The 17,182-nt window shown below is 40.4% G+C and overlaps 1 long non-coding RNA gene across 1 annotated transcript; it reads left to right on the top strand.

Annotated features, from left to right (window-relative positions):
• Nucleotides 1–15,035: 15,035 nt before the first annotated feature.
• Nucleotides 15,036–16,866, top strand: LOC134037940 (uncharacterized). The gene is made up of 2 exons (XR_009932609.1): nt 15,036–15,332; nt 16,296–16,866. It is a non-coding gene; the product is annotated as an uncharacterized LOC134037940 (long non-coding RNA).
• The last annotated feature ends 316 nt before the right edge of the window (nt 16,867–17,182 follow it).

Genomic DNA, 17,182 nt, shown 5'->3' with positions numbered 1-17,182 from the left:
TACATTAGAGACACAGTAACTCAGAGAGGTATTTGACCATGTTTGCTGTTTAAACATTTACATTTAAGTTGATATAAGGCTCTTACCATGTCTGCGCCGTCCATTTGTCGAACGAGTATCCGTTTGGATCTCTTTCCACTGTCCCCACGACGGTGATCAGGATCATCAAACTGTGTCAGATAGATCGTTAGTTTTCATAAATACATTCTCTGAAAACCACTGCATTAGGCTATGGCCAATAACAGTGATTATGGGAACGTGTTATTTGAGAGGAGCTGACCTGACTGGAAGAGTTTGGTATCGGCATGTTCGGCTCACAATAATTGGCTGTGAAGCAATTGAGAGAGAAAACTTGTAACTTTTGTAACTGCAATGCTGTTGAGGTTTGATTTACAGGCCATTTGTGGACTGAGTCTTGAGTCTCTTTTTTATTGATGTGGTCAGTTATAACAAAACACAAAAAGAAAACCATCTATCAAAACTTGCTTTAAATGTATTTGATGCGATGATATTGACGGTAACTGCATAACGAAAGTGTGGATTAAATTGAGAATGAAACTATGTTTTACGTTTAAGATTACAATAAGTAGGGGAAACATTAATGTGTATATAAGAATTACTCACCAAAAAGCACACAATTGTCTAAATAGCCTGAGAAAATCTTCTGAGAAGGTTTTCAAGTTGCTATTCAGCTGCCTGTTCAGAAGAAATGTGATGTAGCTGTATAATGTTTAATTTAAGTATGAATATACACCATTATGACGTTTTTGTACGTAATCATGTGTAGCATTCAAACAGACTTTTTATACAGAACGTATGTCCGTAAAATAAATGTGTCAATATTCTTCATTAGAAATGTGTAATTACACACAAGCATGTAGCTCAGATGACTCCAATAAACAATACGCAAACAATGCCCACAATGCAAACTACAACACGTAGGCTATGCGATAATTGTTACTTGGCCCATCTGCACTACACGTTCCGTCATGTAGGACAGATTTGATTTTGAAATCCATACAGCCCAGCAGTCCTTTAAATTGGCAACATCTCTCTTGTCTGTATAGGTACCGACCAGAGCCATGAAATTATTAAGCTTTATTGATTGATTTATTATCAAAACGTGCTTTAAATGTATTAGAATTTTGAATCTGAGAGACATTTTCTTAGTTGTACAGCCGTGATATTTACGGTAACTGCATAACGAAAGTGTGAATTAAATTTAGCATAAAATTATGTTTTGTGTAAGATTACAATAAATAGGGGAAACATTAATGTGTAAATAAGAATTACTCACCAACAAGCACAAAATTGTCTGAAGAGCCTGAGAAAATCTTCTGAGAAAGCTTACAATAGTCTTCAAGTTACTATTCGCCTGCCTGTTCAGAAGAAATGTGACGTAGCTCTGTAATGTTTCATTCAAGTATGAATATACACCATTGTGACGTTTACGCCACATCATGTGTAGCATCCGGACATACTTTTATACAGATAAAACGCATCAAATAAATATGTCAATATTCCTCATTAGAAATGTGTAGTAGCCTACACACAACCATGTAGCTCAGATGACTCCAATAAATAATACGCAAACCAATGCCCACTACATACTACAACAGTATGCTATAATTGTTACTTGGCCCATCCGCACTACACGTTCCGTCATGTTGGACATATTTTATTTTGAAATCCATACACAGCCAGCAGTCCTTAAATTGGCAAAATCTTTTCTAATTATTAGGTTGTCTAAGTTGGTTTAAAAGGTTTACGTGTTCCCTCTTCCACATGCACTCCATGCTGTGCATATTCATGTGTTTTTAAAGTATGGTTCTGGTCAATAAAAACAACTGAAAAACGTGTTCCATGCACCACAATGTGTAATGGAGGAGGAAGACCAGCTGTGTTCACATTCTAACATAACGGTTGGTAACAAGTAGTCTCTGTTTTACAGATAAAGTGCACCAAAGGGTTATTTTCTTAAATAGGCTGCCATGCAAAGTAATTTAGGCTTACAGTATTACGGTGCGAGATGACCAAATGAATAGTCGGCTATAGTTTATTAGGCTGGCAACCATCAAAAAGCAATAGCAAATGAAACACAAAATGATAACTTTATTGAGAACAACATTTAGTCAAGCATCTGTGATATGAGAGTGAGAGAGAGAGAGAGAGAGAGAGAGAGAGAGAGAGAGAGAGAGAGAGAGAGAGAGAGAGAGAGAGAGAGAGAGAGAGAGAGAGAGAGAGAGAGAGAGAGAGAGAGAGAGAGAGAGAGAGAGAGAAAGAGAAAGAGAGAGAAAGAGAGAGAGAGAGAGAGTGAATGTGTGTGTGTGTGTGTGTCTGTGAGACAGAGAGAGAGAGAGAGGAAGAGAGAGAGAGAATGTGTGTGTATGTGTGTGTAAGGGTGGAGTGTAACTGATGATGTCATATGTGTGTACGTCTACATGATCTCTGTGTAGTGAAAGACAGAGAGAGAGAAAGAGCATGAGTATGCATGCATGATGTTTGTTAAACATCTGAACAACAGCCGCATATCAATTTGCTCGACAGCCACTGGAGAAACCTGTCAATCATAAGTAAAAACATAAAATGTAATCTGCCATACCAGTACGCATTCTCACATCCTTACAATGACTGTCTTGATGTCTTTACCCACATTCTACCACCCCCTCCATTTAGCCTTTCTGCTATCTGTCCTCACCTCTTTCCAACATTCTTCTTTTTCTTTTTCTCCTCCTTCACATCGTTTTCAGAGTATTCCTCTGGCTGTTTTTTGCTGACTTCCAACACAAGCAGTGGTTTGACAAACGACTGCGTTTTGGCCGTCTTCTCCCCTTTGCCAGGCTTCTCCTTCTCCCCTTTGCCAGGCTTCTTCTTCTCCCCTTTGCCAGGCTTCTTCTTATCCCCTTTGCCAGGCTTCTTCTTCTCCCCTTCGCCAGGCTTCTTCTTCTCCCCTTTGCCAGTGTTCTTCTCTTCTGTCACATCCTGGAATCAGAACACAAGCTTACATGGATGAATCACTGAGCTGAGAAAAAAATTGAACCAATGAAATCATGGTTCTTTTCCAGCCTCATTAGTCCGCAATGTATTTAATTAATTTAAATGTATTTATGCTTTAACAGTGAATATCATCATATATTTGCCCATGATGATAATGACCTACCTGTTGGAGCCCTTCCAGTCCTCCTTGGAGCAGCCTCTTTACATCAGCGCTCAAGTGGGTGATTGGTGTCAGACGAGGGGGGGGTAAATACCCCACAGCAGGCGGAGGCTCAGGCCTGCTAGGGGTCACAACTCCAACGGTGACACGGTTGAGGGGAGTCAAAGCCCGGGGAACCTGCTGGTCGAAGAGGAGGGCCTCGGGAGTAGGAGGAGTCAGAGGGGGGGATTCCATGGCGTCGTCCTCAATGGTGAAGTGGACCACAGGAGTGGTCTCTGGCTCAGATAGATCCTGGGGAGACAGAGTCACAAGAGAAGACATCACCTTTTGGCATGTGGGACCTGGGATCTTTCCATGGCTCTTTAGGATGATAATCAACAAACAGTGCCATGCCATACCTTGAATCAAACAATAGCTGAATAAACAAATACGTACAGTACGTCTGTACTGATTACTTACAAAGCGTTGGATGGAGGGCTTTTCTTCCTGAGAGGGTTGGACCTGTGGTGGGGAACTACACACCTCGGGTGGTTGGATACTCTCAGTGCAGGCCCTGCAGGCCATGCGTAGCTTCTTAAGCTCTTTCTGCCAGTTCTCCAGGCCCGTCAGATTGAAGTCATCGCTGCAGTTCTTCATCACCACTTGGATCAGCGCATCGAAATCTTGGCTGACCCGTATATACTTCTGCGCCTGAATCCTCTGGAGCCTTCTCCCTCTGACGTTATAAACTAGTCTTCTCAGAGACGCACCCATCAGGCCTTTTCCCTGGCTCTTCACACGAGACATCTCTTTGAAGTACTCGTTGGTGTTCAGGATCTCCTCCTTGGTTGTCATAAGATCCTGTTCCAGGGCAACCAGGGATTTTTGGAACCTTTTCATTACCTTTTCTCTTGTGAAACGGGACTTCCTGTCGCTCCTCTTCTGATCGTGTAGCATGGTGGGGTGCACGTCATTAGTGATGCAAGGCTTGGTCACGGCTCTCACCGAGGAAGGAAGAAGGCCCTGGGCTTCGTAATCCATAACCGGATTCTAGGGAGACCAAGAGTAAAGTACAATGTGCAGGAACAGGGCAGAGAGGAAAATGTGAAAATATGAAGACCAATATGGTGAGGGAGGAGGTCAGGTGGGTCAGATGGCTGAGCAGTTAGGGAATTGGGCTATTAATCAGGAGGTTGCCAGTTTGATTCCCGGCCGTGCCAAATGAAGTTGTGTCCTTGGGCAAGGCACTTCACCCTACTTGCCTCGGGGGAATGTCCCTGTACTAACTGTAAGTCGCTCTGGATAAGAGCGTCTGCTAAATGACTAAATGTAAATGAGGGAAAAGCTGATTCAGCACTAAGAGAAAAAGACAATTCATTGACCTTTTGCCACACACTTACACATACCAGGCTTCTATCCGGAAGTGGATTCTGCTGGCGGTCACGCTCCTCATCAGACTGTGAGTCAGATGGAAACATATTGTTCACACAGTCTATCTTCAAAATGTAATGTACCTTGATGCTTTTGATGCACAAACTGACCAGAAAATCTCTCTCGCTGACTGAACGGAGAGAGAGGTCATCGTAATCTTTGGTCTGACAGATAGTGTTCCCACCGCGTTCCATTTCCTATATTAGAGACACAGTCACTCAGAGGTATTTGACCATGTTTGCTATTTAACCATCTAAGTGTATGTAAAATAAGGATCTTACCAATTTGGTGTCATCCCTTTCACCTATCGCTATACATAAACAACTGACCAGAAAATCTGCCTCATCGAGTGAATGGAGAGACAGATCATCCCTATTTTTCCAATCCGTTTCCACCTCTTGAATACTTGTCCCATCATGGTCAACTTTCTACATTAGAGACACAGTAACTCAGAGAGGTATTTGACCATGTTTGCTGTTTAAACATTTACATTTAAGTTGATATAAGGCTCTTACCATGTCTGCGCCGTCCATTTGTCGAACGAGTATCCGTTTGGATCTCTTTCCACTGTCCCCACGACGGTGATCAGGATCATCAAACTGTGTCAGATAGATCGTTAGTTTTCATAAATACATTCTCTGAAAACCACTGCATTAGGCTATGGCCAATAACAGTGATTATGGGAACGTGTTATTTGAGAGGAGCTGACCTGACTGGAAGAGTTTGGTATCGGCATGTTCGGCTCACAATAATTGGCTGTGAAGCAATTGAGAGAGAAAACTTGTAACTTTTGTAACTGCAATGCTGTTGAGGTTTGATTTACAGGCCATTTGTGGACTGAGTCTTGAGTCTCTTTTTTATTGATGTGGTCAGTTATAACAAAACACAAAAAGAAAACCATCTATCAAAACTTGCTTTAAATGTATTTGATGCGATGATATTGACGGTAACTGCATAACGAAAGTGTGGATTCAATTGAGAATGAAACTATGTTTTACGTTTAAGATTACAATAAGTAGGGGAAACATTAATGTGTAAATAAGAATTACTCACCAAAAAGCACACAATTGTCTAAATAGCCTGAGAAAATCTTCTGATAAAGTTTTCAAGTTGCTATTCAGCTGCCTGTTCAGAAGAAATGTGATGTAGCTGTATAATGTTTAATTTAAGTATGAATATACACCATTATGACGTTTTTGTACGTAATCATGTGTAGCATTCAAACAGACTTTTTATACAGAACGTATGTCCGTAAAATAAATGTGTCAATATTCTTCATTAGAAATGTGTAATTACACACAAGCATGTAGCTCAGATGACTCCAATAAATAATACGCAAACAATGCCCACAATGCAAACTACAACACGTAGGCTATGCGATAATTGTTACTTGGCCCATCTGCACTACACGTTCCGTCATGTAGGACAGATTTGATTTTGAAATCCATACAGCCCAGCAGTCCTTTAAATTGGCAACATCTCTCTTGTCTGTATAGGTACCGACCAGAGCCATTAAATAATTAAGCTTTATTGATTGATTTATTATCAAAACTTGCTTTAAATGTATTAGAATTTTGAATCTGAGAGACATTGTCTTAGTTGTACAGCCGTGATATTTACGGTAACTGCATAACGAAAGTGTGAATTAAATTTAGCATAAAATTATGTTTTGTGTAAGATTACAATAAATAGGGGAAACATTAATGTGTAAATAAGAATTACTCACCAACAAGCACAAAATTGTCTGAAGAGCCTGAGAAAATCTTCTGAGAAAGCTTACAATAGTCTTCAAGTTACTATTCGCCTGCCTGTTCAGAAGAAATGTGACGTAGCTCTGTAATGTTTCATTCAAGTATGAATATACACCATTGTGACGTTTACGCCACATCATGTGTAGCATCCGGACATACTTTTATACAGATAAAACGCATCAAATAAATATGTCAATATTCCTCATTAGAAATGTGTAGTAGCCTACACACAACCATGTAGCTCAGATGACTCCAATAAATAATACGCAAACCAATGCCCACTACATACTACAACAGTATGCTATAATTGTTACTTGGCCCATCCGCACTACACGTTCCGTCATGTTGGACATATTTTATTTTGAAATCCATACACAGCCAGCAGTCCTTAAATTGGCAAAATCTTTTCTAATTATTAGGTTGTCTAAGTTGGTTTAAAAGGTTTACGTGTTCCCTCTTCCACATGCACTCCATGCTGTGCATATTCATGTGTTTTTAAAGTATGGTTCTGGTCAATAAAAACAACTGAAAAACGTGTTCCATGCACCACAATGTGTAATGGAGGAGGAAGACCAGCTGTGTTCACATTCTAACATAACGGTTGGTAACAAGTAGTCTCTGTTTTACAGATAAAGTGCACCAAAGGGTTATTTTCTTAAATAGGCTGCCATGCAAAGTAATTTAGGCTTACAGTATTACGGTGCGAGATGACCAAATGAATAGTCGGCTATAGTTTATTAGGCTGGCAACCATCAAAAAGCAATAGCAAATGAAACACAAAATGATAACTTTATTGAGAACAACATTTAGTCAAGCATCTGTGATATGAGAGTGAGAGAGAGAGAGAGAGAGAGAGAGAGAGAGAGAGAGAGAGAGAGAGAGAGAGAGAGAGAGAGAGAGAGAGAGAAAGAGAAAGAGAGAGAAAGAGAGAGAGAGAGAGAGTGAATGTGTGTGTGTGTGTGTGTCTGTGAGACAGAGAGAGAGAGAGAGAGGAAGAGAGAGAGAGAATGTGTGTGTATGTGTGTGTAAGGGTGGAGTGTAACTGATGATGTCATATGTGTGTACGTCTACATGATCTCTGTGTAGTGAAAGACAGAGAGAGAGAAAGAGCATGAGTATGCATGCATGATGTTTGTTAAACATCTGAACAACAGCCGCATATCAATTTGCTCGACAGCCACTGGAGAAACCTGTCAATCATAAGTAAAAACATAAAATGTAATCTGCCATACCAGTACGCATTCTCACATCCTTACAATGACTGTCTTGATGTCTTTACCCACATTCTACCACCCCCTCCATTTAGCCTTTCTGCTATCTGTCCTCACCTCTTTCCAACATTCTTCTTTTTCTTTTTCTCCTCCTTCACATCGTTTTCAGAGTATTCCTCTGGCTGTTTTTTGCTGACTTCCAACACAAGCAGTGGTTTGACAAACGACTGTGTTTTGGCCGTCTTCTCCCCTTTGCCAGGCTTCTCCTTCTCCCCTTTGCCAGGCTTCTTCTTCTCCCCTTTGCCAGGCTTCTTCTTCTCCCCTTTGCCAGGCTTCTTCTTCTCCCCTTCGCCAGGCTTCTTCTTCTCCCCTTTGCCAGTGTTCTTCTCTTCTGTCACATCCTGGAATCAGAACACAAGCTTACATGGATGAATCACTGAGCTGAGAAAAAAATTGAACCAATGAAATCATGGTTCTTTTCCAGCCTCATTAGTCCGCAATGTATTTAATTAATTTAAATGTATTTATGCTTTAACAGTGAATATCATCATATATTTGCCCATGATGATAATGACCTACCTGTTGGAGCCCTTCCAGTCCTCCTTGGAGCAGCCTCTTTACATCAGCGCTCAAGTGGGTGATTGGTGTCAGACGAGGGGGGGGTAAATACCCCACAGCAGGCGGAGGCTCAGGCCTGCTAGGGGTCACAACTCCAACGGTGACACGGTTGAGGGGAGTCAAAGCCCGGGGAACCTGCTGGTCGAAGAGGAGGGCCTCGGGAGTAGGAGGAGTCAGAGGGGGGGATTCCATGGCGTCGTCCTCAATGGTGAAGTGGACCACAGGAGTGGTCTCTGTCTCAGATAGATCCTGGGGAGACAGAGTCACAAGAGAAGACATCACCTTTTGGCATGTGGGACCTGGGATCTTTCCATGGCTCTTTAGGATGATAATCAACAAACAGTGCCATGCCATACCTTGAATCAAACAATAGCTGAATAAACAAATACGTACAGTACGTCTGTACTGATTACTTACAAAGCGTTGGATGGAGGGCTTTTCTTCCTGAGAGGGTTGGACCTGTGGTGGGGAACTACACACCTCGGGTGGTTGGATACTCTCAGTGCAGGCCCTGCAGGCCATGCGTAGCTTCTTAAGCTCTTTCTGCCAGTTCTCCAGGCCCGTCAGATTGAAGTCATCGCTGCAGTTCTTCATCACCACTTGGATCAGCGCATCGAAATCTTGGCTGACCCGTATATACTTCTGCGCCTGAATCCTCTGGAGCCTTCTCCCTCTGACGTTATAAACTAGTCTTCTCAGAGACGCACCCATCAGGCCTTTTCCCTGGCTCTTCACACGAGACATCTCTTTGAAGTATTCGTTGGTGTTCAGGATCTCCTCCTTGGTTGTCATAAGATCCTGTTCCAGGGCAACCAGGGATTTTTGGAACCTTTTCATGACCTTTTCTCTTGTGAAACGGGACTTCCTGTCGCTCCTCTTCTGATCGTGTAGCATGGTGGGGTGCACGTCATTAGTGATGCAAGGCTTGGTCACGGCTCTCACCGAGGAAGGAAGAAGGCCCTGGGCTTCGTAATCCATAACCGGATTCTAGGGAGACCAAGAGTAAAGTACAATGTGCAGGAACAGGGCAGAGAGGAAAATGTGAAAATATGAAGACCAATATGGTGAGGGAGGAGGTCAGGTGGGTCAGATGGCTGAGCAGTTAGGGAATTGGGCTATTAATCAGGAGGTTGCCAGTTTGATTCCCGGCCGTGCCAAATGAAGTTGTGTCCTTGGGCAAGGCACTTCACCCTACTTGCCTCGGGGGAATGTCCCTGTACTTACTGTAAGTCGCTCTGGATAAGAGCGTCTGCTAAATGACTAAATGTAAATGAGGGAAAAGCTGATTCAGCACTAAGAGAAAAAGACAATTCATTGACCTTTTGCCACACACTTACACATACCAGGCTTCTATCCGGAAGTGGATTCTGCTGGCGGTCACGCTCCTCATCAGACTGTGAGTCAGATGGAAACATATTGTTCACACAGTCTATCTTCAAAATGTAATGTACCTTGATGCTTTTGATGCACAAACTGACCAGAAAATCTCTCTCGCTGACTGAACGGAGAGAGAGGTCATCGTAATCTTTGGTCTGACAGATAGTGTTCCCACCACGTTCCATTTCCTATATTAGAGACACAGTCACTCAGAGGTATTTGACCATGTTTGCTATTTAACCATCTAAGTGTATGTAAAATAAGGATCTTACCAATTTGGTGTCATCCCTTTCACCTATCGCTATACATAAACAACTGACCAGAAAATCTGCCTCATCGAGTGAATGGAGAGACAGATCATCCCTATTTTTCCAATCCGTTTCCACCTCTTGAATACTTGTCCCATCATGGTCAACTTTCTACATTAGAGACACAGTAACTCAGAGAGGTATTTGACCATGTTTGCTGTTTAAACATTTACATTTAAGTTGATATAAGGCTCTTACCATGTCTGCGCCGTCCATTTGTCGAACGAGTATCCGTTTGGATCTCTTTCCACTGTCCCCACGACGGTGATCAGGATCATCAAACTGTGTCAGATAGATCGTTAGTTTTCATAAATACATTCTCTGAAAACCACTGCATTAGGCTATGGCCAATAACAGTGATTATGGGAACGTGTTATTTGAGAGGAGCTGACCTGACTGGAAGAGTTTGGTATCGGCATGTTCGGCTCACAATAATTGGCTGTGAAGCAATTGAGAGAGAAAACTTGTAACTTTTGTAACTGCAATGCTGTTGAGGTTTGATTTACAGGCCATTTGTGGACTGAGTCTTGAGTCTCTTTTTTATTGATGTGGTCAGTTATAACAAAACACAAAAAGAAAACCATCTATCAAAACTTGCTTTAAATGTATTTGATGCGATGATATTGACGGTAACTGCATAACGAAAGTGTGGATTAAATTGAGAATGAAACTATGTTTTACGTTTAAGATTACAATAAGTAGGGGAAACATTAATGTGTAAATAAGAATTACTCACCAAAAAGCACACAATTGTCTAAATAGCCTGAGAAAATCTTCTGAGAAAGTTTTCAAGTTGCTATTCAGCTGCCTGTTCAGAAGAAATGTGATGTAGCTGTATAATGTTTAATTTAAGTATGAATATACACCATTATGACGTTTTTGTACGTAATCATGTGTAGCATTCAAACAGACTTTTTATACAGAACGTATGTCCGTAAAATAAATGTGTCAATATTCTTCATTAGAAATGTGTAATTACACACAAGCATGTAGCTCAGATGACTCCAATAAATAATACGCAAACAATGCCCACAATGCAAACTACAACACGTAGGCTATGCGATAATTGTTACTTGGCCCATCTGCACTATACGTTCCGTCATGTAGGACAGATTTGATTTTGAAATCCATACAGCCCAGCAGTCCTTTAAATTGGCAACATCTCTCTTGTCTGTATAGGTACCGACCAGAGCCATTAAATAATTAAGCTTTATTGATTGATTTATTATCAAAACTTGCTTTAAATGTATTAGAATTTTGAATCTGAGAGACATTGTCTTAGTTGTACAGCCGTGATATTTACGGTAACTGCATAACGAAAGTGTGAATTAAATTTAGCATAAAATTATGTTTTGTGTAAGATTACAATAAATAGGGGAAACATTAATGTGTAAATAAGAATTACTCACCAACAAGCACAAAATTGTCTGAAGAGCCTGAGAAAATCTTCTGAGAAAGCTTACAATAGTCTTCAAGTTACTATTCGCCTGCCTGTTCAGAAGAAATGTGACGTAGCTCTGTAATGTTTCATTCAAGTATGAATATACACCATTGTGACGTTTACGCCACATCATGTGTAGCATCCGGACATACTTTTATACAGATAAAACGCATCAAATAAATATGTCAATATTCCTCATTAGAAATGTGTAGTAGCCTACACACAACCATGTAGCTCAGATGACTCCAATAAATAATACGCAAACCAATGCCCACTACATACTACAACAGTATGCTATAATTGTTACTTGGCCCATCCGCACTACACTGTAAAAAATAACCGTTTTTTTACCATGAAATGCACTGTATTTTTTACAGATATTTCCTCTTTTTCCATAAAACAATGATATGCCTGCGGATTTACCAATATTTGATGTCAAATAAATGTTACACCCTTAAAATCACAGGCATTTTACCTTAATTTAAGATAACATGAATATGATGTTTATTTAATGACAATTCATTGTAATTGTACAGATTCAAATGTAATTTTACATTAAATGGGAGGTAATATTTAACTGATTTTTTCAGGTTAATAATAATGAAGAAATGCATGTGAAATTACAGAAATCGTTGGTCATTGGGTTTTCTTTAAAATTGTGATTTTATGTTTTTTAAACTAATTAGTAGTATTTGTACAGACACAAAAGTAATTTATTATTGGGAATAAACAGCAGAAAGGATGCACCCATGCTTCCCCTGGCAGGACAGAAATATCTATATGGTCCAGTGCCTCTTTAATGACTTCAATGCATGTATTGTCACCAAGCCTGCCTCACGTTTAAAAAAAATAGTCAAGAGTCTAAACTTTATGTAACACCTTTTATTCCATATTACAAAAACATTGGGCCAGTATCAAAAGTGCTGTGTTGAAATTTTTAAAACAGACAATGGTCTGTTAATTACTGTGTTAACAGCTCTAAAACAAAAAAAATGCCAACATAATAGTCAATAGCCAACTGTCTTTCTATGAGTCTGTGACCTTCATGAACTTCAGGGGACTCTGGGGCTCTTGACTTCTGGATCTCTTCTAGACAAACCGATGCTACCATGCACATTATCCTCCTTGGAGATAGAGAACATACATTTATTGAGACATGGTTGAGGTGTATTTGTCTTCACAAGAATGGATGGTGGATACAAGTTCTATTCATCATTGCCCATTAAACAGAACTTTATTATGTTTTAGTACAATATATAGTTGAGTTGTACTTGTTTACTTAGAGTTGTTTAACTGTAAATGTAAGCACCTATTGTAAGTAAGGAAAGAAACTGTTCTTATGACGTGAGGTTTTGGTCTTGATGGACCGCAGTCTTCTGTGTGTCCAGGGTGGGAGGGGTCGGCCACAATCTTCCTCGCTCGCCTCAGGGTCCTCGAGGTGTGCAGGTCCTTGAGGGTAGGCATATTGCAGCCGATCACCTTCTCAGCAGTGCAGATGATACGCTGCTGCCACTGCCAAGGACAAGAGCAGACTGCAGCGTATCATCCGATGGATGATCTGATCATAACAGATCAGTGATGGAAGAGGTGAGGATGGACTCAATGATGGCTGTGTAGAATGCACCATAGTTGTCTTTGGCAAGTTTAATTTCTTCAGCTGCTGCATGAAGTAAATCCTCTGTTGTGCTTTCTTGGTGAGGGAGCTGATGTTCAGTTCCCACTTGAGGTCCTGGGAGAGGATAGTGCCCAGGAAGCGGAAGGACTCCACAGGGTTTACTGGGGCTGTATTCTTAGTAGTCCACAAACATCTCCACTGTCTTAAGAGCATTAGCTCTTGGTTGTTCTGGCTACACAAGGTCACCAGGTTATTTTAACTACTGATAGTGGTAGGTTATCTTGCTAACACATATCCAAAAATGCACAGTGTCCAAAACACTAAGAACATTATTCTAGTTTTCTAATACTTTACCATTGTGTTGGCCGGTAGGATTTGTAACGCAAATAGGCCTAATGTCAGTTTTCTGGTCATTTCCACAAAATTATGCATAAAGTAACTCTGCGATTGGGGCCACTATAAAATGCATTCTGAGTAAAACCTTTCACTTTGGCACCAACCTTTTAGTCCAGCATATGATCTGGACAAGTCATGGGATAAAGCCCCAGTTTATAAAAAAGTAACTTATTTGTTGCACAAATTTACCCTGTAACCAACACAGAAATGTATGATATGACTTGTGCTTGGTTTGGAAAGATGTACATTTTTTCGAACATATAGGGGTACAAATGCAATAAGAAAGATGTCAGTGTGTGACCCATGGTGTGACCAAATTTATGTTGGGAGATGGGATGACTACTGCCTCAGGGCTGTCAAGGAATTTCCTAGGAGATTAGAAACAGTAAGTCTATTGTTATTAATGCTAGTAAACAGAAAACTCTGTGAAATCAACAATGAATTGGACAGTACAAATATTTATCTCGGAGACAACATTGAATGTTGATTTTTGAATGAGGAAGGTTCACACATGCGCAGTGGTTGTAGCAGTAGCACTTTGCTTCTCCCAACTGTCACTGCCGCACATGGCGCGAAAACCGGAGAAGAATGGAGGTTTCAGCTGCTCCAGAAGTTATAGGATTCAGGAATTATACTGACTGAAGAAGAGACAAAGAGATTCAGAGGTAACGTTAATGTTAAGCTGATATAGTGCGTTATATGTTTTTCACAACCTTTTTTTGTCAAAACGGAATGGACTTTTACCAAACTGAAGGCAAATTGCTAGCTGACGTTAGCATTAGCTATTTAGAGTGACTATTAGCTAGCTCAGGGGTTATAGAGCTCAGCTAGCGTTAGCTATCTAATGTCAGTTAATTAAATCTGCCATTTGCAATCCTAAAATTCGGTTAACGTTATGACCTGCATGACTAATGTGTGGCTTTGTAGACCATCTCTACTATAACGTTATGTTGATTTTATTTTTTTCCTCTTACCTCAGTATAATGTTAGCTGCTAGCTAGCTAGGTCGGTAGGAAATATTTTATGAAAAACGAAGGCACTTGTTCAATGTTAGTGTTGTACATAGTTGATAAAAGCATGTTAATTCATTAGATAATTAATTGTGGAGCTGGCAAAGTGCCGCTGTACAGAGAACTGTCTAAATAGGAGTGTTTTGTTGAGTAATGTTGAGTTAGGGGAATTGTGTAGGCTAACTTAAGTTTGGTTAAGTGAAGCCCTCGTGTTTTTCTGTTGCTGCAGATTTACATTTTCTCACACTCTACATTGTCACCTGGAGTCAGCTCTGTAACCGTGGCCCCAAAAGTTTTTGTGGTGAGTATTACATGAAATTGCAATTGCCATTATTGTTGTGTGGACTGTTTATGTCAAGACCGTTGATGGAGGTTCTTTCTGTCACAGACATTCACTTGCATGTATTTCAAAACACAAAACCTAAGGCGATGAAAAACAATCTGATCTCGGTAATCATGAGTTTTAGCAACGTTTTAACATGGGAGTGAACTAGTGTTGCACAGTAAACCTGTACTAAAAAGAGACACTTACATTGCTTCAGTGTTCCTGTGCATACATGGGAGACTCTGACAGAACGCTATCTCTGTAGCATTCCATCCAGTCCAGAACCCGGGGTCCTGAAGTCTCGACTTTTACGATACTCAAACGATGCGATGTTAATATACCTCTCTGATCTAACGAGTCTGACTAGCTGTCGTGACCTCTCAGGTGGGATTTGGCTATGATGGAGAGATGGTTGTTCTGCTAAGTTCTCCTGTCTCTGCACAGGAACTGCAGTGATCGTTAAGGAGCCTAATGACGAATCATGGTCAGAATTATGTTGTCCCATGCTACACCCCTTCACCAAGTTTCATACAAATCGGGCTGGTAGTTTTTGCTTAATCCTGTTCACACACAAACAAACCGACATTCAAACACTCACACGGGAGAAATTGCTTGCATGATACTTGTGTTTTTCTGTTGCTGCAGATTTACATTTTCTCACACTACATTGTCACCTGGAGTCAGCTCTGTAACCGTGGGCCCAAGTTTTTGTGGTGAGTACTACATGAAATTGCAATTGCCATTATTGTTGTGTGGACTGTTTATGTCAAGACCGTTGATGGAGGTTCTTTCTGTCACAGACATTCACTTGCATGTATTTCAAAACACAAAACCTACGGCGATGAAAAACAATCTGATCTCGGTAATCATGAGTTTTAGCAACGTTTTAACATGGGAGTGAACTAGTGTTGCACAGTAAACCTGTACTAAAAAGAGACACTTACATTGCTTCAGTGTTCCTGTGCATACATGGGAGACTCTGACAGAACGCTATCTCTGTAGCATTCCATCCAGTCCAGAACCCGGGGTCCTGAAGTCTCGACTTTTACGATACTCAAACGATGCGATGTTAATATACCTCTCTGATCTAACGAGTCTGGCTAACTGTCGTGACCTCTCAGGTGGGCTATGGCTGCGATGGAGAGGTGGAGAGATGGTTGTTCTGCTCGGTTCTCCTGTCTCTGCACAGGAACTGCAGCTCTTTTGCACTGATCGTTAAGGAGCCTAATGACGAATCATGGTCAGAATTATGTTGTCCCATACCCCTTCACCAAGTTTCATACAAATCGGGATGGTAGTTTTTCGTAATCCTGTTCACACACATACAGACCGACATTCAAACACAGAAGGAAGACTGCCAATGGAAACTAGCCTTTTGGATATAATTGGGTGCATTTACATTTTAATGTTCATGAATGTACACTGTCCCTCTTGATCAAATAAATTGAATTGAAAAAATTTAAGAGAAAACATTACCTTTCATCCTGCAGCGGCTTTGCCTGGGTCGGAGGTCATAAACAGTGGGGCATCGGATCTATTTACTTTTTTTTTTTTTTACTATTTTCGGATATGGTTTGTCCTTAATGGAAGGTAGAAATTATTAACCGGTTGTTTTCAAGCCAAGTGAAAAGATGCTGAACATATCATTAAAGAATTGTATCTTTTCTTTTGACCAGGAAATGGCTGAGACCGATTTCCTCAGTGCCATGGAGAGAACGACAGTGGGGATCTATGTTGTGAAAGACACTGCCAGCAGTGAACCCTCTGATGTCAGGATAGTCCTCGAAGGTGTGATGGTGCTTCAAGATCTTGAGAATGTAGCACTTGCTTCTGCAATGTTGTTTGGGCTCTTATGCCTTGAACATGCAGCACCCTACAAAGCTCCGCTACACCTTTGAGGCATTTCAAAAGATCATCATGGAGCCTCAGCATCAGACACTTAATAATATGAGCCTGTCAGCTGCAAAAACAGAACTTTTAGTGACACTAACTGACCATGCACAGTTGCCCTATATAACGTTGCAGCCCGGTTCACAGCAATCTTGCTCAATGCTGGACCAATTTTCATGAATTAACCACTAGATAGCCTAAATTTATATTGATTGGCTGTAAATGTAGCTGTTTTTTAAGTATGCTTGTTTTTCCACTGTCCAATTAACATTTTTATATCTATAATTTCTTTAAATTGACTGATTAATACTGTAAATGTGCTGACATTCCTTTTTGATTAAAAGTACATATTCAGTATTTATACATTGTTGTAGTTTTTTTTAGTTGGCACAACCACAATTCTACAGGGAATCACTGTTGGTACACAGGGCATTTTCATAAATTAACTACTAGAAAGCCTACATTTACATTGATTGGCCGTAAATGTAGCTATCTTTATGTACTAAGCTTGTTTTTCCACTGTCCAATGAACATTTTTATATCTATAAATTCTTTAAATTGACTGAGTAATACCGTAAATTTACAGACATTTGTCTTGGGGTTTATGTATTTCTTGCGTTTTTATAAAAATTTTCTTAGTCATACAAAAAAAAAAAAAAAATCATAAGAAATT

This window comes from Osmerus eperlanus, chromosome 17 (assembly GCF_963692335.1).
Source record: "Osmerus eperlanus chromosome 17, fOsmEpe2.1, whole genome shotgun sequence".
Classification (NCBI taxonomy): Eukaryota; Metazoa; Chordata; class Actinopteri; order Osmeriformes; family Osmeridae; genus Osmerus; species Osmerus eperlanus.
The sequence above is the reverse complement of the archived record's forward strand: the minus strand, read 5'-3'. Positions and strand labels throughout refer to the sequence as shown.